At 41.0% G+C, this 22,664-nt stretch overlaps 1 protein-coding gene across 6 annotated transcripts in view; it reads left to right on the top strand.

The window, feature by feature from the left end:
* Positions 1-432: 432 nt before the first annotated feature.
* LCLAT1 (lysocardiolipin acyltransferase 1) overlaps positions 433-22,664 on the top strand; it is a 235,550-nt gene continuing 213,318 nt past the window's right edge. For 4 of the 6 annotated variants that reach the window (XM_054979025.1, XM_054979031.1, XM_054979032.1 and 1 more), the window contains exon 1: positions 437-734. The gene's annotated coding sequence lies outside the window, so the exon portion shown is untranslated. Of the gene's footprint in view, positions 735-22,664 lie in introns of all 6 variants that reach the window. The other 2 variants (XM_054979035.1, XM_054979036.1) reach the window with 2 other exon arrangements.

A 22,664-nucleotide genomic window follows, 5' to 3' on the forward strand; every position in this document is an offset into this window, starting at 1 on the left:
TTACACATTCTGGATGCTACAGATGCCACTTTAAACCCCCTTCACGTGGCTGCTGTTACTACTGTTGTTCCTATGCACCAACACCTGGCATATACTCGGCAATTTTTTTCAGCCTACTATTTCAAATGTCGAAAATGAAAAGTTTGTAATATTGGCATGAAAATCACCCTATATACAAGGTAAATATGGTAAGTAGCACATGAACAGTTGACAGAGCTGAATGATTTCAAACTAGGACTGAACTGGAGGTACTCCTAAACATTCTCAGCGGCGTCAAAACTATCTTCTTCCCCAGCCCTTTTATGAAATGTCTTAGACTCCGCCTTCTGGAGCTCGGATTCGGGTAGGCGCGCTCTCCAGCCTTCCTTGTCTCAAGCAGGGCCGGGCGGAGCCTCGGATAAAGGGAAGGGGGGCTCATCCGTCAGCCTGCCCGTCTCCCGTTTCCTTCGGCGGCACCCAGCGGAACCCCCTCCCCCTCCCCCCTTCCAGGGGACGCGCCGGGCCTGCGGCGTCTGGAGCCCGTGCTCGCTGTGCTCCTTGGCTCCCTCAGCCGTCTTCCGGGCCCGCCCCTAACCGAGTCTCCTGTTCCGGAGGCGGCTTGGCGAGGCCATCCCTGCCGGCGCTCCGTCGTCGTCCTTCGCGGCCTCGGCCTGTCCGCCCAGTCAGAGGCGGCCGGGAGAGGCCGCCTGGCACCGGCATCGCCGCGGCCCGTCTCGCCAGCCCCGTCGGAGCGCGTGAGTGCGGGGGTGGGGCTGTCGCTCCCGGAGAAAATGATTGCTTGTTTATCAAAATTGCCGTTGCTTATCCGCGCTGCCCGTTACCCTTCTTTTTCCTCGGTGATGTCATCATGTGGCAAAGTAGGACTGGCGATTTTATTTCCAGATGCCCACTGGTGGTGTCCTCATATGATAGCAAGCAAATAATGGGGAGGGGGTCATTTGTGAACCCTACATCCGAGTCAAAGGGTCAATAAAGCATAATTATAATTTATTACGTGACTTCCACATGGCATCCATCAGTTGTAAGCAGCGTTTAATTTTTAAGCGGGGGAAGGAGGAGTCAACAGCAGCTGCTTCCGCACCCGTGCAAAACATGCCCCTACCAAGACAGCAGCGACAAACAGCATGGGAGTGGGCAGGAATGGTGTTCGCCTCCCCTCCCATCTTTTGCTACTGCCCGACCACCCTTATCCCTCCCTCTTTTCCTCCATTGTATCTGTACAAAAGCAGACACACCCCGGAGATAGGGTTGCCTGGCAACTCGAGCAACCAGTGGAAGGCCTGGGGGTGAGATCAAGGGGGCATGTGTCCGATATCACCTATGTTGATACATCTCTTCCAGGTACAACTTGAAAGTGACAAAGGGTAGCTCTAGGAATTTCCAGAAACTCACTCGCCATCTATTCCTAGAACTATCCATTGGTTCTTGTGGTTATATCGGGAAGTGACATAGCAACATACTATTTTTAATTTTATTTTTTCTCCACTTGGAGTGCTGGTGGGAGGCCTCCTGCCAAAGCAGAAGGCCTGGGAACTCTACATGGAGACCATGCCAGATCCCTCCCCCATGACCCAGCACCCCTTTTTCCCATTTCCCTTCCTTTTCCCAGTTGTGTTGTGAAGCCATAGTATGGCTCAGCTGTGGAATGAAAAAATACTCTTTCAAGGACCAAAAGAGGGGTTGATAAATAGAGCTTAGCTGTACAGTCTTGAAGCCATAGTGGCTGTGGGTGGAGCATCTGCCCATAGTCACTCTACAGATGAAATGATTTTTCCTTTGATCTGGTTTGAAGAAGAAAGCCCTGGGAGGACCACAAGTCAGGCTCAGAATAAGCAAGACATTATGTGGTTGCTTCCATTTAAATTGGAGACTTTCTGTGCTCTCTGCATGAAAAATTCCCTACATGTAAGCAGCCAGCTAATGACTCACTATCATAGCATACCTGTGTGTGTGAACCCTCCAAGTTTTGCAATTGATCCAGGAAATGGTTCATTTATTTGTTCTATATTGGTCATTTTTTTCATCACTTAGCAATTTTCAGTTGCCTGATCAGGCAGCAGAGTGATACCACACACAGTCCTCCACATGGCAAAGAACAACAAACAGCAGAAGCCAGCCAGGAAATCCATATTAGTCCAGTTTCTTGTCTAGGTCTGGATGTTGAATGTGTTTGCAGCTGATATGACTGGTTTGGGAGTGATTCATGAAGTAATAGTGATTCCAAAGTATTTTGCATAGAGTAACACTGAAGCAAAAACAAGACAGAACCAGAAAAAAAGCAATTGGCTCCAGCTATGATTGAACAGAGCCAACTTGCGTAGGGCTGAGTAATTTTCAGCATATCTCAACAGAATAGAATTTCTTTTATCTGGTTACCTATTTGAGATGTGTTTTTGCCACATCCTCCCCCCCCCCAGTTAACCTGTTGGAGGGAACGGAACATAAAATCTGTGACCAAGGCACACCTGTAATTCTTTGTCCAGCTTTTGTCTCGTACTTTGAACTAGTTCACACATGTATGCTTATCATCTGATAACTGCAACCTGGAAGTGGTGACCTATATGTGGGAATGAACATTCACAGATCTTACCATCACAGTCAGAAATTTGTATTTGGCCTTGCATGACTTCAGACCGAATGCTTTTTAGTGCTATCAGTTCAAATATCAGCTGTCAACAAGCCACTGTTATGCTTGTATGAATCACCCCTTTCTAATAGGTGATGATTATTTATAATTTATATTTAGATTTTTTTCCTTGCTGTATGCCAGGATGGATTCAGTTAGCTACATTGCTCCACCTGAATTTTGCTTTGTTCCACCTAAGCATTTGCTTTGAAAAACATGTTTTTCAATTTGTGACATTAGTATTTCCAGTTAATGAATAAAACCTGTTTTTAGAATAGGTGAATTTCTGGTTAGAGAAGACCAGTAATTTTTGGACGTTGATGGCTTTGATCACAGTAAGATATTGGGCGGGGGGGGGGGGGGGGTAACTTAAGTTACTTTATGGAAGATATTCTGTAGGTAAATACTTCTGAAGTATAAAGTAACAGTTTCATTTAGTGTATATATTTCTGACATATTTCCAACATTCCTATTGGCTATGAGGAAATCACCAATTTTCTGATCATATCTTTGAAGGTCCACCTTAGTGTTTGATAGCCCCACCTAGTGAGGATGGCTGGCTATGGACCTGCTATATCCTAGGTGCTATGATGATATGTTCAAATTTATTCTTTTCCCTGCATCTTTAGATTGTAAGGTGATGACAATGTAGTAAGGGTTTGAACATTTTTAAGGATTTGAAATTTTGGGTTGGATTCAGCCAATTTTTTCACTGATGAAAAAAGCAGGAAATAGTCCCTTTTGGCCACCAAAAGGCTTTGCTGGGCATCATGGGATATGCATGGACAAAAGCTGTGTGGAATAGGGGCTGTAGTAAGAAGGAGAATTAGATGAGATTGATTGAAAAAGCTGCCTGGATTTATTCAGTAATTCAGAAACTTTGTAAGAACGTGCTGCCACCCTGGGGCTGTATAGCTTACCTCAATGCATTTCAGCTCGTGTTCTGTATACTTTTATTTATTTATATTGAGATAATTATACTCTGCCTTTTCTATTGGCTCAGGGCAGCTTACAGATGATAATTACAACATTACAGATCAAGGTGATTTGATACATAGAAGACTGGGGCCGGAGATGAGCCATCTGAGTTCAGTTTTCAGCTATGTCAGGGAATCATTGTAGAGCTCTAGATAAACCCCTAATCTCTTAAACTCAGTTGCCCAGCTGTGAAATGGGAATATCAGTGTGTCAGAGGGTTGTTGTATGCAACATTGTATGAAGTGCTAGTGATCTCAAGCTAGATGTGCCACCTTGGCAGCTGATAGCTGATTCTTGGCTACATTTCCAAAGGGTCATTAGGCTTCAAGATGTCTTATAAATTGCTGACTCTGATTAGCTGTTTGGTCAGAGCAACTTGTAGGGTGAGAATCTAGAATCCACTATGGGCTGTCATGTTGTGAGCCTCCAGGTTGGAGATTAGCCTGGGAAGTAAACTGTTGAATACACATGAAGTTGTCTTATATTGGGTCAGGCTATTGGTCTGTCATGGTCACTGATGTCTATACGAACAGGCAGCTGCTCTCCAGGGTACATCTTAGGTACAGATCTTTCACATCACCTGCTACTTGGCCCTTTTAACTGAAGATGTCAAGGATTGAACCTGGGTCCTTTGGTGTGCCAAGTGGATGCTCTGCCACTGAGTCATGCTCCCTCCCCGTGCATCGATTTAAGTGGCCTATTAGCTCCCACTGGTCAGGAAGACTTCACAGTCAAAGTGGGACTCTCCCAGGACAACCAAAGTATCTACTACGTCTGGCAGGCTCCTGGCTGTTGTTCAGCTCTGACACTCAAGTACTGTCTGAGCTGATCTTGGACTACCCATCCCCTCTTGCCCTCCCAAACACCATACCTTGATTACAGAGACTTCAGTGCATTTTACAAATTAAATATTCTGTAGGTTGGCTGCAAAGGTGCTGTTACGCAGGCAGAATGATGCTCCTGTTGGTGCAGGAGAGGAGGGCGATTTTCACCAACTCCCTCCTTCCATTTCTGACCCCCACTTTGTCCCCATCACACTGTTCATAAGGGTTCCATGAACCTCAAAGAACAGAATTTCAAGAGGGCTCAGTAAGCTGAGGCCAGAAGTCCCAGTCTGCAGGCTTCACTGTGCTAGCAGTGCTTTGGGTTACAACCCTATATAAATAAAAAAAAGTTCATCACAGATATAGGGAAGTGCAGTCCAGATTTACATTACTCTGCCAAATCCATTGAACACGTTTCCCCCCGTTTTTCATATTTTTAATCTAAATTTGTATTTTTGATATTTTATGTTCTGTTTTGGAACAGTTCATTTGCTCCCCTTTTTGTCATTCCTTTAAACAGATGCATACTGCTAATGTGCTATTATACTATATTTCCTCTAAGTGAAATATGTTTAGTTCCTCTAGCCCTCCTTGTATAGCTTTCAGGTAGTCAGCTCTCTCTTCTGAATCCTTACCAGTAGGTTAATGTCCTTGTTGAATTGGGGCATTCCAGATACCAAAACTTCAGGAATTCCTTATTCTTATTGCTGAATGATCTACAAACTGTGAATGAGGCCAGGTTTGTTCCAAACTGAATATAGATGAAATCATACTTTTGTGAAGGCATGACTGTAACTTTTCATAAATACATGATGATTTTGGTATAGGTCAAGGACCTCTTTTATGAACTTTCTGGCTCTAGAATGGGATTCATTGGACCTACTGTATTATGAAATGTCTGTGATTCCTTTTTGGAATCATCATATGATAAACATATGATGATAAACATGATTTCTTTTGAAAGTCAGTGTGATGCAGTGGCTAAAATGCAGGAGTCCCAGGTTCAAATCCCCATGTGGCCATGAAACTTTGTCTTGGCCATCAGTCTCTGTCAACCTAACCTACTTCACAAGTTTGTTGTGAAGAGAAAACTGAGGAGGGAATGAATGATGCATGCCGCCCTGAGTTCCTTGGAGTCTTTCTTAGTGTGATATGCAGGAAATGAGAAAGTTGAATGAGGGTAGATCTGGTGATTGTTATTATAAGAAAATGATGTAATGTAATTGCTGCAAGAGGAAACACATTGTGAGTAATAGGGCCATGTAGGTGCATCTCTTGGGCTATATTTCTGAAATCTGCCAAAGGACTTGGATGTGACCACACTCTACACCTTTACTAGCTTCTTCTCTGAATTAGATGCTGCCTATGCACAGTGTTGTGAATCACGTCAGGTGACACAAGCAAAGTCGCAAACGCACACAGCATAGCTCAAAGAAAAGTGCTAGAATGAGTAATTATTGCAGCATTTCACAGTGCTATTTAAAGGCCAGAAAGTTCTCTGGGCAGGGCTTTCATTACAAAAGTCTGCCAAAGCACTTCCCGAGGGGGTAATGATAAATATAGATAGCAGAGAACCAGTCTCAAGTCATCTGAGTGAAGAGCAGCTTAGCACATGCCTTGGGGTTCGCAAAGCTTATAACTCAACAAATACTTAATCTGCCTCTCTCAGCTCTCCAAATTGTTCTGGAAGAGTTTTGGCAAACACAAGGGGTGGATTTCTCAGGTACCCTTTGAAGATCTTATAATAATTCATGCAAGAAAGATACCTCTAGCAGGCACTGCACAAGTATGAATAACCTTTGCCTCTAGTCCTTGATCAATCTTGTCAGGAGGTGTGAGTCAAACCATTTTTATAAAATGAAAATAATGAAGATAATGCTGATGTCACAGCTCATTGCATTTTGTTGTCACAGGGAAATATGTGACAAAAGAAATATACCCCAAAAAGCACATTCCTAGCAACACTCTGTAAACTACCTTTTCAGTCCATCTGGGCATACATCACTCATTTTTTGCTTATTTTCCCTATTTTCCTGTTGGCTCTGAGAGATTTGTTTGTCTTGCTCATACGAAACATGTCAAATGCAGTGGTTCCATTTCAGTGTTTTGTTTACAGTAGAGGTTGCTTCCACCTGGAGATCTTGGTGGTCTGCCGATTAAAATCATCATGTCAGATCATTGGGCAGATAGAGAGATGTCCTCTTGACCCAAAGAGAGCTTCTATGTCCTTGGTATTATTCTGGCAGAAAGATGTTTGGTAGGAGTGAGTTCTCAGATGGCACAGAAGAGAATTCACATCTGCTGAAGTTCTCCCTCTAAAGCTGGTATTAAAAGCACAAGTGTACTCTTCAAACCAAAGCATTAGAAAGGACTTCATAATTAGTCTTTGAGATGCAGTGATGGGAATTTATTCACAGCCCTCCCAAGGCGCTTAAAGATGAGCAATAACAAGGAATGCTGTGTAAAGAGAGTTGTCATTTGGAGTGGATTTGGTTCCTCCTTTGCAGAATATTTTGAACTCACTGAAAATCTGTTAGGGGAGCTAAATGCTGCCTGTTTTATGTCACCATTTACTTTTGCAGAGGGAGGTGCAGCTTGTTTTAGGGGTGCTTCCTTCCTTATAATCTTGAGGAACCATTTTCACTACTCACTCCTGAAGGGTAATAGAAATGGCCTGTGAGAAGAAAAGACTATCAAAGCTACAGTTTGGCATACAGGTAAGAGTTAGGCAAGAAATTTCCTCTGCAGACACCTACGGATGCTCAAAGTCATGTTGACCTGTGGCACTGGCACCGTTTCCCCATTAGGGGAAATGCAGTGATTGAATTTTACATCTCACTTCCAGGGCAGCATGGAGCCAGCAACTAGACCAGAATAGGGAAGACACTGCTGGTTTCGGGCAGTTTTTGAGAAGAGCCAGGAAGGACTGCTGTAGTGAGTTAGGGTGAAGACAGGCTAAAGGGTCATTGATCTGGGGTATAGCTACATAAACACAAGAAGCTGCTCTGTACTATGTCAGATCATTGGCCTGTCAAGCTTAGTATATTGTCCACTCTCATTGGAAGATCTCCAGAGCCTCATGTTGAGAGACTTTGACATCACCTACTGATCTTTTTAACTGGAGATCCTGAGTATTAGAGTTGTTACATTCTGTATGCAGATCAGAAGCTCTACTATTGAGTAATCTGATGAACATAGAAGAATCTTCATAACACATGGATAGAGATTGACAGACTCTTAAATGTGATGTGTTTAAGGTCCAAATTCTGGTTACCCAACAGAACGTAGTTCTGAGCTCAATACTCTGTATTTATTTGTGTTTTCATTCAGCTAGATCCATAAGCAGGCTTACAACAAATCTTAAACTGCGCAAAATAAGGCAAATCAAAACAAACAGAAGGAACACAGACCAGATTAAAAAAACAGACTCCCGACAAACAGCAGAATCAGACATCAAAGACCCTTGGAAACAAAACAGTTTTAAGCTTGCACCAAAATATTGACTAGTTGGCGACCTGCTGCAGCCTGTAAGAACCACACTGGCCCTACAGTTGTCCACACTGCAGATAGAGGGTGACTAGCACAGGCTGAAGATGAACCCGAGAGAATGCTGGCTAACCCCCTACCTCATGTACATATGCTATTTCCCTGTCAGATTTACAGTGTTATTTAGGACATGCATTGGTATATTCCATGTTTCCTGTTACTGAGTGCAACCTCAGAAACCCCAGTTCTACAAGTGAGGTACACATTGAAACTCTCCCACCCAGCACCCCGGGCATTCCAGCATGACATTCACGTCCGACAAAGAGATAATCAGCACAGTTAGTAGATGGGGTGGGAGCCTTTGCACAACAATCAGCATGCAACTCATTGTGTGCAAGAACATTTCTGGGCTAGGCGATCTCATTGAAAGCAGTGGAAGAACCATCTGCTTCTGTTCACACAATACTTTATATTAATATATAATTTGTGAGAAGTCATGGAAATATTAATAGAAAGCAGAAGACTGTGCTTAATGTTTATAATCTTGAGGAACATGTCCCAGCTGCTTTGAAATCCTACACAGTATTCTTCTGCTGTTTTCAGGGTGGATAAAAATCAATGATTTTTTTTTAAAAAAAAAATCAGATTTTTTTGATTTAAATCGGATTTTTTAAATTTAAATTGGATTTTTTAAAATAAAATGCTTTTTGAGGAAAATATATTACCATCCAAAGGTTATTCCATCATGAAATAAAGATTAGTTTTTAATTATGTAGAATAAGGCTGTATATGTTTAATTTTTTTCGGTAAATAAATTCCATTAATCCATTCACAATGTCATGCTCTTCCAGAGGTTTTTGTAAGATTATTGGGCAGTTTCTCTGCCTACAAGATATTATCACAGATGCTTGGTTTTGCAGTTCTCAAAACTGAATTTGTGTCAGCTCAGCAGAGATCACATGCCTCTTCTTCACAGCAAAAATGTTACAACATGAACAGAGTAGAGAAAAAGACCTTAATCCTATTGTTCTACAAACCTATGAAGACAGAATCAACCCCTTCAGTGCTAAGTTTCAAGAAGTTCAGTGAATAGAAACAATCTTTTTCTGATTGTTTGGAGTGGAATAGATCTGCACAAGAAGAAACTAAGTGTGAGGAGGGAGGGGCAAGCAGTACAAAATGAAAGTGAAACTTTTTGAGCACAATACTGCACAAGTCTTTGGATCTTCTGTGTGTATGACCTGAGGTTTATCACATTCTTTCCTTGGAGGAAAAAACCTATAATGGCAGCAGGCCGTAAAAGAGACCCAGTTTGGGAATACTTTAATGAAGTTCCTTTACCTATCGGTAAGGCAGGCATCAACTTGCATATTAAAGTTATACCAGCAAGAATTAGTCTTTATGTAGAAAACTATGATTTAAATCAAGCCTTAATGACTAGTGATTTAAATCGTGATTTAAATCAGTTTGATTTAAATCAAATCCACCCTGGCTGTTTTCAAACAATTTTTTAAAAGATGTCGTTTACTACCTAGTCTGCATACCTAGTCTACATCTAGCCTTGAGCCTTGTCCTGTGAACAGATGAAACTGCCTTATACTGAATCAGATCATTGGTCTGTGTAGATCAACAGTGCTCTGGCAGTGGCTTTCCAAGGTCTCAGGCAGAGCTCTTTTACATCACCTTTATCTGACCTGCTACTTGACTAACTGGAGGTGCAGGGATTGATCCTAGGGCCTTCTGCATGCCAGTCAGATGCTTTACCACTGAGTAATCCCACCCCACCCCCTGGTGAAGCATGATAGTCTTTCCTTCTCATCTTTGTGACAGTTGTAGTGGCCTACTCATAGGTCTGTGGGCCAAACTAGAAGTGATGGCATCCTTATTGTACTTATGTCACTTATAGTTTCCATTTCTCACTAAGACTCAAGACAGATTACGTAGTGTGAGATTGGTACAGTCAATATCAAGAACATCTCAATAAACAATGCAATAGGGTATATAAATGCAAATTTGCAAAGATATGTCAGCAAAAATCCAATACAAAGTAGAAGAAATGCTGAAAGAGAGCATGAGCAATTCTGACATATTAAACAACATAGAACTACCCAGTAGGATCATACTTAAAGCAACAGATAGTACATAAGATTACAGAGAATACATATTAGTGAAGTCTATGGTCCCTATTTCTTTAGAGAAGCATCTCTTAGACCACCTTCTTGCAGTATAGCCCTCCTGAATAATTCAGTTTTGCATCGTTTGTGGAAAGCCAGGAGAGCGGGAACTTTCCTGACCATAGGGTGGGGCCACCACAGAGAATGCACATGTATGAACATCTGTTGATTTTGCCCATGTGTAGGGTGGCACCTGCAGGAGACCCTGTTCAGATGAGCAAAGCTGCTGTGGATGAACATAGGGAGAGAGGCAGTCCCAGATATGCTGGACTAAGGCCATGAAGAGATTTATATGTGAAAGCTAATACCTTATGGCTATCATTTAAAAATGCTGTGAGGGCTCAATCCTGGACAAGGCCACAGTGTGGTGCTGTTGTGCCCCTTCCATTTGAAGTGCTGAAACAGCTGAAGGGGGGTACAGACATTTTGGCACTTGATAAGGCATGGGGGTGGGTGGGGAAGAGCTCATTGTGTTGTGGGCCCAGTCAGGATCTGGCCCTTGCAGCACTTTTAAACCACTTAAAAATGATGGTAGCATCACTACGTCAGCCACGAGGACACTGTCATGTCTGGTTTGGTCCTAAGAAGCAGTGGGGATTGATGTCAGGGCTGGATATCACAAAATCTGATGTGAAGCTCCTGGGAGGAAGGGAGGAGCTTTCCCCTCGGAAAAAGATTTCAGATTCCCTGGTCTGTGCCCTACTACCCTTTCCATCCACATAATATCTCTTTTGCCTACAAAGAGAAAGCAGCTTAGAGGGTGAAGGTGGAAAGATGGACAGATGTGAAATAGCATTATATAAGATGACACAAGGGAACAGGGAGATCAACACAGTTCAGTGTCCTGTATGTGAAAAGCAAATTACTGAAAATTTATTATCCAAATTTTCCTGCTTACTCAAACTTTTCCTACAGAGGCCAGTTCTTGGCAACAGCTGATGCCTGAAACTGAACGTTGTACAAAGTTTTCCTGAATTATGACGCCTCATGCAAACATTCAGGTTTACTTGTACTTTGCTTCTAAGTAGGGCATTATTCCTTGTAATTTTAAACTTGTGTCATGTGTATTGTAATGGGTAGCCTAGACATGAGTTATCCTTGAATCACTTTTCAATGAAAGTATAATCCCCATTTCTTCTTTTGCTTTTGAATTATAATCAATTGTTCCAGTGGCAATTATTCTATTTCTGTATTTAGAACTCATCAACACCTCATGAATATCAAATTTATGATTTATTTTATCTGCATATGGCACGAACCAGTATCATGCCTGGATTAATAATCCCTGGGCTAAATGTTAGGAAAACAAACTGAAGTTTCCAAAGGGATAACCGCTGGCAGAATTTGTCCTTTCAGTCCCATGTGGTTGTAGTATTCTCATGTGAACATATAGACAGAGTGTGGAACCAGAGTGTGGAGCCATCATAGCATCTTATTCTGTTTTTGAAAACCCCAAACACAATTGTGGGGAGTCAGCAAAATTACTCTTTATTGTAGGTTTTTTAAAAAATATCACATACAGGAAGCAACCTGTCACACTTTTTCCCCTGGACTAGACCCTTTCCAGGATGTGACCATGTTTTGTCAGTCTATTTAAATTCTACCTACTTTGTTACTAGGTAGAAATGCAGTTGCACAGCTATAGTTGCAAGCTGTTATTCATTCCTTACTGACTCTCTGGTTTTTCACAAGTTTCTTGCTGTCTTGTAGGGTAGCGATTAGGTCACCTCAGTAGGTGTGGGGCTAGAACCTTTGGTCAGTTGTGAAGGCTTTTCTTGTTAAAGTGCAGGACTCTAGTATCTAGGAGATTCAGATTGAATTAGGAACTGCAAAGAAGTGAACTTCAAATGTTTGTGCATTTTTGTTCTTTGGAATAACATATTATTGAGGACTAATGACAGCTCATGCTGGCTGTCTCCAAGCCTTGGAATCTGGTTTAAAACAAAGAAATTTAATTCCTAGAAACCTGCAACTATGCAAGTATAAGCCATGTCCCTTTCATATCTCTCTAGGATAAATAAAAGTTACTTTTCAACCACATTTGGAAACACTCTTTTACTTTTTATGATGGTATCCCGTATGATTTTTATTTCTTAACAGTAAATCTCTTTCTCTGCTTCATTGTTCCCGTATATTTAAACTGTGTATTTAAACCCTCTTATCTTACCTGTGCACTTTCACTATAGAGTTGTGCATTCTGTAATTGGCAAATAACTTTAGTTTTTAGTATGATAAATGAAGTACCTTTAAATATCTAGTTGGTAGTTAGAAAAGGATTAAAATGTTATCAAATGCCTGTTTTTGGAGTAGTGATAGCAGTAATATTTGGGGATCTTTTTGGCTTTATAACTGTGATATGTGAGAATGCAAGTTAAGGAAGATAATGAAATAGAGCTATGACTCAACATAACAGCAGCAACAACAACATTCGATTTATATACTGTCCTTCCGAACAACTTTACGCCCAGTTTACAGTTTACAATTATCCTCATGACAATCACCCTATGAGGTGGGTAGAACTTAGAGAGCTCCAAGAAGCTGTGACTGACCCAAGGTCACCCAGCTGGCTTCAAGTGGAGGAGTGGGTAATCAAACCCCATTCTCCAGATTAGAGTCCTGCTGCTCTTAACCAATACACCAAACTTAACCCTTTGCTCTGCTCTGGTTAGGCTTCACTTGGAGTACTATGTTCAGTCCTGGGCACCACAGTTTAAGAAGAATGTTGATAAGCTGGAACGTGTCCAAAGAAAGGCAACAAAGATGCTGAGGAATCTGGAGAACAAGTCCTATGAGGAAAGGTTGAAGGAGCCGGGCATGTTTAGCTTGGAGAGGAGGGGACTGAAAGGTGATATGATAGCCCTCCAAGTATTTAAAGGGCTGTCACATAGAGGATGGAGCAAAGTTGTTTTCTGTTGCCCCAGAGGGTCAGAACAGAACCAGTGGGCTAAGATTAAATCAAAATGGTTTTTGGCTAAACATTAGGAAGAACTTCCTGAAGGTTAGAACGGTTCTTCAGTTGAAGAGGCTTCCTTGGGAGGTGGTGGGCCCTCCTTCTTTGGAGGTTTTTAAGAAGAAGCTAGATGGTCATCTGACAGCAATGCTGATTCTGTGACTCAGTATGAATTTAGGCAGACCAGGAGAGGGAGGGCAAGAAGGGATGAGCTGCCTGTGGCCCTTTCTGCAGCTATTTAGAGATCCAAAGGAACCAGGGAGGAGAGGAGTTAGTCTACCTTTACTGGGAAATTATATGGGTGGTTCATTCAGCAGATTGATTCCAGATCAAGAATCATTTGCCTTCCTTTGATCTCTGTGAATTTTGAGAAAGAACAAGCTTCAGTTGAGAAAAGGGAAGATAACTCTTTGCTATAGGTATAAAAATATTTCAGGTTGGTACAATATATATATGTGTGTGTGTGCATTAGAGAATGTGGGGAAAAGACAACTTCTGCGACATCAATTACTTTTTGAGTTTTTCACACTTGGTAGTCATAACTTTAACAAGAATGTGGTGCATTCTGGGCTACTACTTAAATAAAGGAGTAAATTCTGGGCTACTTTTGTTGGGGGCATTTCAAATATTCAATGAATAAATGATGCAATGTTTAAACCTATAATGTAAAACAGCGGCCTTGAAAGATTTCTGGTATGACAGTTCTAAAACAGTGTTCTTCCCAAAAATTTATTTAAAGCTTATTAAGTACACTAGATATAATAGATTCTGGGACAGCGGAAAACATTCTTTAAGACTGCTTTTCATGAGCCTGAAACCTTGAGAAATAGCTGATGCCAGCAGTTTACCACAGAATAAAGCAAAGCAAAACAAAAATGAAATAGTATAAGCAGGAGTTTTTTTGACTTTTCACCTGTCCCATGAGCTGACATTTCTTTTGCTGTAGGGTGACAGAAGGGGAGGGAGTGTTACAAGAGAACAGCCTACATTTGATTTATAAAAGACATGCTTGTTTGACACAAACTGAATTTATCCGTGTAATCCTTCCTCACATCTCCACAGCCAGATTGGAGCAGCCAGTGGAAAAAATTCCTGTCTATTTTCAGAAACAGATAAAAGCATTCAGATTATGGAGTACAGATCTCGGCTCAAAATGGCTGGAAAAAATCCATTCAGCATCACTGTTGCTGACCCCAGTGGGCCCTGCAAGTAATGAATTTCAGTCATCCTGGCTCCCCGTTCTTCTGGCATGCTTTCCCTACACTCATCACCACTCCCGGAACTGCTTAGGCACCTAACATCTGCACAATATCATCCTTCTGTCATGTTTATTCTTCATGGGGATGGGGGGAGTTTTATAAAACAGCTGGGCTTATAGATATTGTTTACTAATTACTTCGTATCCCGCCTTTTTTTCAAAGAACTGAGACGTGAGGTTTCCAGGTGGTCTTCCATCACAGTACTGGCCAGACCGAGATCTGCTTTACTTCAGCAACAGAAATGCAGTCTTTGGTCTTCAGATATTTTCTGGATCATTTATTAATGCTCTTTCTGCCTTTTTTACAAGCTTCCTTTGGGATCCTATTGCATAGTAAATCCCTGGTCCTCATACGTATATGGCAAGCCTGCAGAGATTTTATCAAACATATTGGATCAGGACACCTGGTCTCATAAGGCACATGGCAACCTTTGTCCATACTTTCTTTTTCTTCAGTTTTTTAAAAAGTATTATATGGGCTGAATAATGAGAACATATCTCATTTTCTAAAACTGTTAAGCAAAAAGGAGATAGATTAAATAATATACAAGTGAGGTAAAGAGGATTTGTGGAAATGGTCACTCTGCTGTCCTAGGCCAATGAATCATCAGCATGGTGCCTATGGTGATGGATAAGACTGTTACTGATGGAAAAGTGAATTGCTGGTGATAGTTCACGGTGGATTAATAATCAGAAATACAATATGTTAAAAGGTGACTGAATCTACAGTAAACCTTTGTCATTAACAGGCAAGAGTAAAACTTTTTTTCAGCATCATTAGTATTCCCTTCTGCAAAACAGGGACAGAACAACTTAGCATCTGCCAGTCTTATTTACTAATAGGCAAGTGCTCCCTCCCATAGATACTTAATCTGTGGATGGGGGGCCCCTTGACACAAAGGAGATTCTTCTCCAAACTTGGGGGCCCCTCCAGTCTTACAGAAATATCTGAAAGCAGAAAGATGGGGTGGGGATTTCCCCCCCTCCCCAACCGTGAAGAATCCACTGCGCAAGTGCAGTTAATTGCAGTTAATCAGGTACTGAGGATGGGCAGACATAGAACATAGATGAAACTGTCCAGGCTGCCAGCCCTTGCCTTCCCCCTGCCCAGGCAGCTCAGCTGCGAGGTGCGCGAAGGCAGAGCCTGAGTGGTACTGCAGTAAGTTCTTGGTAGTCAGGGGGGAGACAACAAGCCTTTATCTGGTGGGCAGTGCAGCCGCAAGCCACACTGAGGCCGAGCATGGCAGCAGCAAGCTGCCCAAAGGCTAAGAGAGCCCAAACGCCTCAGAAATGAACCGTGCAAATTCTGAGTGCTGCAGAAATGAGCTGCACTGAGGCTGGCCATGGTGGGAACGAATCTCCCTCAGGCCAGGAGGGCCCAGGTGCCTCAGAAACAAGCTGCATTGAGGCAGGGCATGGTGAGACCTAAACACTCCAAAGCAAGGAGAGCCCAGCCACATCAGAAGTGAGCCACAACAAGGCTGAATGTGGCCAGAATGAGCCTCCTAGAAGCCAAAAGAGCCCAGGCTTGGCAGTGTTGAGTGGCCCAAGACTCTCCCAGAAACTACAAGGTGTGTGTGGGGGACTGGAAAGAGTCTTTGGGAGTGGGGCATTGGGGGACAAAGTAACAGTGTGTGTGTGTGTGTGTGTGTGTGTGTGAGAGAGAGAGAGAGAGAGAGAGAGAGAGAGAGAGAGAGAGAGAGAGAGAGAGAGCGCATTGGGGAATGGAGCAAGAAAGAGTTGGGGTGGGTGAAAGTAAGAGTTATGGGATGAGTGACAGACAAAGCAAGAGTTTGTGTATATGATACAATGGGCAATGGGGGAGGGAGAAGGAAAGAGAAATACTAAGAGAGACAGAGAAGGAGTGAGGGAGAGGAGAGGAAGCAAAAGGGAAGAGAATGGGATGGCTGCTCCCACAATTTCCTTGTAGATTCCCACTTTCCCGAACACTGTTCCCCTTTCCCACATAACTCTTGCCCAAACACCTTTCCCCTTTGCCCTCATCTCACACCCTTCCCCTTTGGACTCTTCCTCCCCGACCCCCTTCTCTTTTACCCGCCTCCCCAAGATACTTCCCTTTTGGATGGGGGTGGTGGTGGTTGTAGAGGGAAATTGTGTTCAGAAGGGAGGTGCAAAAGAGGAAGATCGTGTAATGGAGGACAAAAGCCTGGCATGGTTCCCTGACCACCCCCCTTGCAATTTTTGTGGGTTTCAGCTTGTCTAATTTTGAACTGCACAGTACTACCCAAGTACTGTTAATGACCAGCTTGCTTATAACAATAGCAGCCAGTTGTTTCAGATTCAAAATGGAAAATCTTTTAATAAAATTTTAATAAAAATTAAATTGTTAAATACGTATTTTTAAAAAGCCCACATCAAATCTCAAGGACAATAGAAGGAAGTGATGGCTGTCATTTTGGTCTACCATACCTAATTTTTATTCCATGAGCATGGAAAAATTGACATGATTCTCCTTTTTGTTTTTGTTTTTTTAATAGAAATTTTATTTTAAAACAAAAGATATAACAATAGAAAGTGCATACTTATACAAACATTACACTTGAGATTAAATTGAGACTTATACAAATGTATATAAACACTACATTTGAAATTAGTTTGAAACTTATACAAGCGCTGCATTTAAAATTAAATTAAACTATTAGAAAAATTCGTTCACTGTTTGTCATAACTGAACTTAATTGTGTAATGGCTCTCCTTCCCTCTCCTTGGTTACTTATACAAACTATAATACCAACTTTTGGTTAATCATTTCCCTGTGTTTTATCGTCTTATTTTTATACAAAATTACCTTAGTTAATGTTAATTTTGCCTAACTAGTCAAAGAAATCCTTCAATTTTTCACAAAATCCAGCTATTGGTCTATTATGTATGTAAGTAATTAATTTGACCATTGATGCATATTCTTAAATCTTATCTGTCCACTCTGACATATCAGGGCATGTATCTGTTTTCCATTTTGCTGTGTATAGCACTTTTGCTGCTGCCACCATGTAATGGAAAAGGTCTCCCTGTTCTTTTCTAACATTAATTGGTAGAATGTTTAACAGCATGTTTTTTGGATTTAGCTCAGATCTGAGTTTGAAAATCTTCTGCATCTCTTCATGTACCTTTATCCAATATTTCTGCACTTTGTTACAAGTCCACCACGTATGGTAAAATGTTGCGTCCATGCATTCTCCTTTTGGTTGACTCACTTAATGCTTCAGGTAAAAGTAAGGAGCAAAAATGAAGATAACAATAAAGACCACCAACTAGCCCAAACTAGCCTTCTCTCCTAGATATTGGATGTCTCTTGCTAAGTCTTTCTGAGTATGAATTTTAAAAATGAAAATTCTTTGAATTATTGTTATAAAATAATTAGCTGATAATTGCATTTTGTGCTCAGAAAGATCATGGCTATGGCAACTGTATGAGCAATCATTCTGAAGTACAAAGAAAAATTCTGGCCTAGTAAAAATTAAGCAGTGACTATCGGGTAGCAAGGTGTGCATGTGTGTGTGGGGGGGTGGAGGTACAAGATTATGGGGCCAAGGTCTTTGTGTGGGCCCACAGAACTAGGCAAGGTGCTGCTCCATAATAATAGCAAATGCATGTTCTAATTAAGCATTTTATGAGTATTTTTCTGATACGTGTGTGTGTGTGTGTGTGTGATGTAAAGAGAGATCCAGTGGGAATCTTTGCTTAGGGGCCCTTCGTGGATCTCAGCAGTCCTGGTGACAGTGGTGTAGCAGAAGACACAGCTCAATCCAAAGTCTTTGATGCTGGTTCTGTAAGTATATGTTCTGTGCCCATTCAGCATAGGAGAAACAAGTGACAGAAACACCACTTGGCAAGGTGCAGGGAGCATAGCAATTGCACTGGAGCCCATAGCAAGCAGCAAGTCATGGAGTGGCACACTTCTGATGCCTGTGTGGCAGGAAGACAAAGGTGCCACTGCCTATATACAAATCTCACCAAGGGAATACAGTGTGCTCTGCTGGAAGGCGCACTGGGGATGATTTGAAGATGTTCCTGGGAGCTCTATGAGTGGGGTACAGCTGCGTATCACCAGTGTGGAAAACAGCACCACCCAGGGGCCATTCCAAGTTGGGGAAATGGTATGCATGCAGGAAGATTTAAGTCCCCTTTCCTTAAGCAGAAGTGGCGAGGGATGAAGGGGAGAGAAAGCAAACACCAGTGCACACATGCAGTTGGCTGTTATAGTCTTCATGTTACAGATGTGCATGCATGAACCAGCCCCTTAAACTTGGTACAATTCACCATCTCTTGGAGCCAAATGAGATGTGAGAGGTGTTTTAGCACTTGAAAAGGAATGCGGGGGTGGTGGGGGGGGTAGACATGTCATCCAGCTGAGCTGCATGCCTGATCAGGATTGGGCCCTCACAGCATTTTTAGTTGCTGCGTTAGGCTTTAAAATGGCAATGGTGTCTAAGAGCCAGACCTGTGGACACCATCATGTCTAGTTTGGCCTGCAGCCCAATATCTTTCAGAGAGTTGTAGAGAAATTATAAACCTTAGGCATTTTTGATGGAGTGGGGAAAAGATCCAACTAATAAAACTGCTCCTTGTCCTGCTCCACAAACCTCTGGAATGTTTTCTGTTCATAATAAATTATAACCTAACATTCCAACTAGCAGTAGAGTTCAGTGTTGCTTTACACATATCATGATTTTCTGCATCAGCTCAAGTTCTTGGGTGCAAGCCATATCCCACTGAGTTCAGTGGCAAAGCTCTTATTGTGTATAGGTCATATTCTTTGTGTGAAAATGCCATACATTTCATAAATGTAACAACTTTCTAATACTAAAATGACATTGCTGCTCAAACATGCTAAACATATAATGAAAACCTATGAAAAATACCAAACTCTGCCATAATTGAAAATGAGGAAATGCATATGCTATCAGATTTGTTAAACATATGGCAACAATATATTCCATGAACAACTACAGAGCAGAATTCAAATATCTGTATACGTGATCATCAGACTGGTTAGATTACTCTCTTTAAATATTATTGACTTCAGGGGAAATAAACTAGATTGTATTGAGATACCATTCTTGAGAATGCTAGCATTTGCTATGCGTATGCTAGCATTTATCAGCAGCAATTTTCAATTTTTAATTTTCAAAAGAGTTCCACAGAATATGTAAACCCTGTGCAGAAAGAACCTCATGAACTAAGGAAATAGCCCACCAAACACTTTTTAAATTTTATTTGTTGACTATTTTTAATCCTGATTTTCAATCTAAATTCAACTACCAATACAGATATGACTTAAAGCAAATAAAAAGGTATTCAAGTTGGGGATCCTCAGTGAGTTACTTAGATGTTTCTTCTTCTCCCTCAGGATTGGTTTTTCATAACAGGGAGGAATGGGCTCAGATTGAAGCTGGATCCACATAATATAAAAGCTGTCTGTTTTGGCCTCAGCAGTGGCATTTCATACTGGTAGGAGGGGAGTTTATTTATTTATTTATGTCATTTATAGCCCACCGTTCTTACTGAGACTCAAGGTGGATTATGCAGAGCGAGTCAGTACAATCGATATCAAAGACATTTCAATATACATGTAATTTTGCAAGTTTTAAAGACAAAGAAAGAGAAAGAAAGGAAAGATTTAAAGATTAAATGATGTTGGAACAGAGTATAAACAAATTCCATGACTGTTATATTACTCAACATAGGAACTACCCAGTAGGATCATGCTTATAGTAATAGTAGTGAAATTTATGGTCCTTCAATGTTTATTGCAATAATAATAATGAAGACTGTGGTCCCTCATTCATTTAGTGATGGGTTCCCTATCCTTTTACTGATGAATCTCTTGAGACCACTTCCTTACAGTACAGTCCTGCCATCTGAGCAAAATCAGTTTGGTGTAGTGGTTAAGAGGGGCAGTAGTCATCTGGAGAACTGGGGTTGATTCCCAACTCCTCCACTTGAAGCCAGCTGGGTGACCTTGGTCAGTCACATCATCTTGGAGCTCTCTCAGCCCCACCTGTCTCACAGGGTGGTTGTTGTGGGGATAATAATAACATATTTTGTAAACCTCTCTGAGTGGCTGTTAAGTTGTCCTGAAGGTCAGTATATAAATCGAATGTTGTTGTTGTTGTTGTTATTCGAATTATCTGAAACACAATCAACAATAAGCAGAGGTCACATGTTATTATTGATTTGCTTTGCTAAGCTGATGCAAGTTTCCACCGGAGACCTAAGTATCAACCAGATATCAGCGTAATATGTATGTTGTTCCAAGTAGTGCCGTCTTATGCAGTTCTGTAGGTGTTATGTCAGAAAGCTGCAGTTTCCCCATATGAATTGCAAAGTTTTTCAAGATGGTTCCAAGTGCCCCAATGACAATGGGGACTACTGTTGCATTCTTCTTCCATAGTTGGTTGGTTTCTATTGCCAGATCTCTATATTTAATCATTTTTTCTTGTTCTTTTTCTTCGACTGTAGCATCCCTAGGAATTGCAATGTCGATTATCCAGACTTTTCAATTTTCCATGACTGTTATGTCTGATGTATTATGTTCAAGGTGCTGATCAGTTTGAATCCTGAAATCCCACAAGATCTTGACTTGTTCATTTTCTAGCACCTTTTCCATCTGATGTTCCCATGAATTCTTTGATACTGGCAAGTTATACTTGTTACACAATGACCAATGAATCAGCTTTGTGACCCTGTTATGTCTAGCTTTGTAGTCTGTCTGTGCAATTCTGCTGCACTGAGAGATAAGGTGGGACAGTTTCATCTTTTTCCTGGAAAAGTTGACATTTTGGATTTTCACTGATTTTCTGAATTTTGGCTTTCATAATATTTGTTTGCAATGCTTTTCTTGTGCTGCAAAGATCAGACTTTCGGTTTCTTTCTTGAGTGTACCCATCTTCAACCATGCCCAAGTTAGGCTGTTGTCACTTTTTCCTTCAATATTTTTTATATGTTGCCCATGTAAGGGTTTGTTCTTCCAACCATTTAATCTATTCTCAAACTGTTTCTTCTTGTATTCAGCCTTTGTTTCGGTTGTTTTCACAGCCTGAAGTAATTTTTCTGTACTTCTACTGATGAAATCATTCAGGCCTCTCTTCTTCCGCTACCTGATGTACTTGTGTCCTCTTCCACAATTTTTTTGTGGTAAATATTGCCTGTCACCATCACTTTTTGGGTGTAAAGAGTGATGCATGTTCTTTAGTTTTTGTGTTTTTTTGATTAATTTTTCTAAATCGCTTTGTTTCCAATCTGTTATTCCAGCTGCATATCTGATCACTGGAATTACACATGTATTTATGGCCTTGATTGTATTTCCACCATTTAATTTTGACTTCAGAATTTTTGGTACTCTTTTGATATATTCTTTCTGAGTCAGTTCTTTTACTTTCACATACAGGATGTTATCTAATTCTAATATTCCAAGATATTTATAATTTTCATTGTTTGATAATGATTTCATAATGTCGCCATTTTCAAGTTCTATTCCGTCAATATTTTTTACTTTTCCCTGCTGCATGGAGAGTACTGCACATTTGAATATTCATTTGAATATCATAATTGTACATTTTCACTGTGTTAAGCAGTGATTCAAGTTCAGTGGGACTCTGCATACAATTTCAAATTGTCTATGTACAGGAGATGGTTTATTTTCACAGCCTGATCAGAAATATAATAACCCATTTTTGTTTTCTCTAGGACCATTGTCAAGGGGATTAATGAGATGTTGAATAATAAAAGCGACAAGGAGTCCTCTTGAAATAAATTCTTTCGATACAAACTTCCCCAATTTCTCCACTATAGGCCATTAACATGGTTTCCCATTTTCGCACATTTTTCTTGAGGAACAGCTTGATGTTTTCACTAATTCCAAAAATTTCCAGGCAGGTATTAATCCAACTGTGTGGCAGTGAATCAAATGCTTTTTTTGTAGTCAATCCATGCCATATTCAAATTTGTCTTTCTTCTTGAATTTTTCAGTACCATTTTGTCTATTAGCAGTTGATCTTTAGTGCCTCTTGACTTTTTAAAATCGCCTTTCTGTTCAATAGAATACATATTGTTTTCCATTAAATAATCATGTACTGATATTGCTAATATCCTCGTGAAAAGTTTGAATGTTGTTGGAAGGCATGTGATTGGGCGGTAATTGCCAGGCTCATTGTCTTTTCCTTCATCCTTCACAATCAGAAATGTGTGGCCTTTTGTGAGCCATTCTTCACTGGCAGAATTTTGAAGCATTTCATTGAATTGCACTGCCATACATTGATGAAAACTTATTAGATGCTTTAGCCGAAACCCATGCAATTCATCTGGCCCAGGTGCACTCCAGTTTTTCACATTATTTGCTTGTCTG

Source organism: Eublepharis macularius, chromosome 1 (assembly GCF_028583425.1).
Source record: "Eublepharis macularius isolate TG4126 chromosome 1, MPM_Emac_v1.0, whole genome shotgun sequence".
Taxonomy (NCBI): domain Eukaryota; kingdom Metazoa; phylum Chordata; class Lepidosauria; order Squamata; family Eublepharidae; genus Eublepharis; species Eublepharis macularius.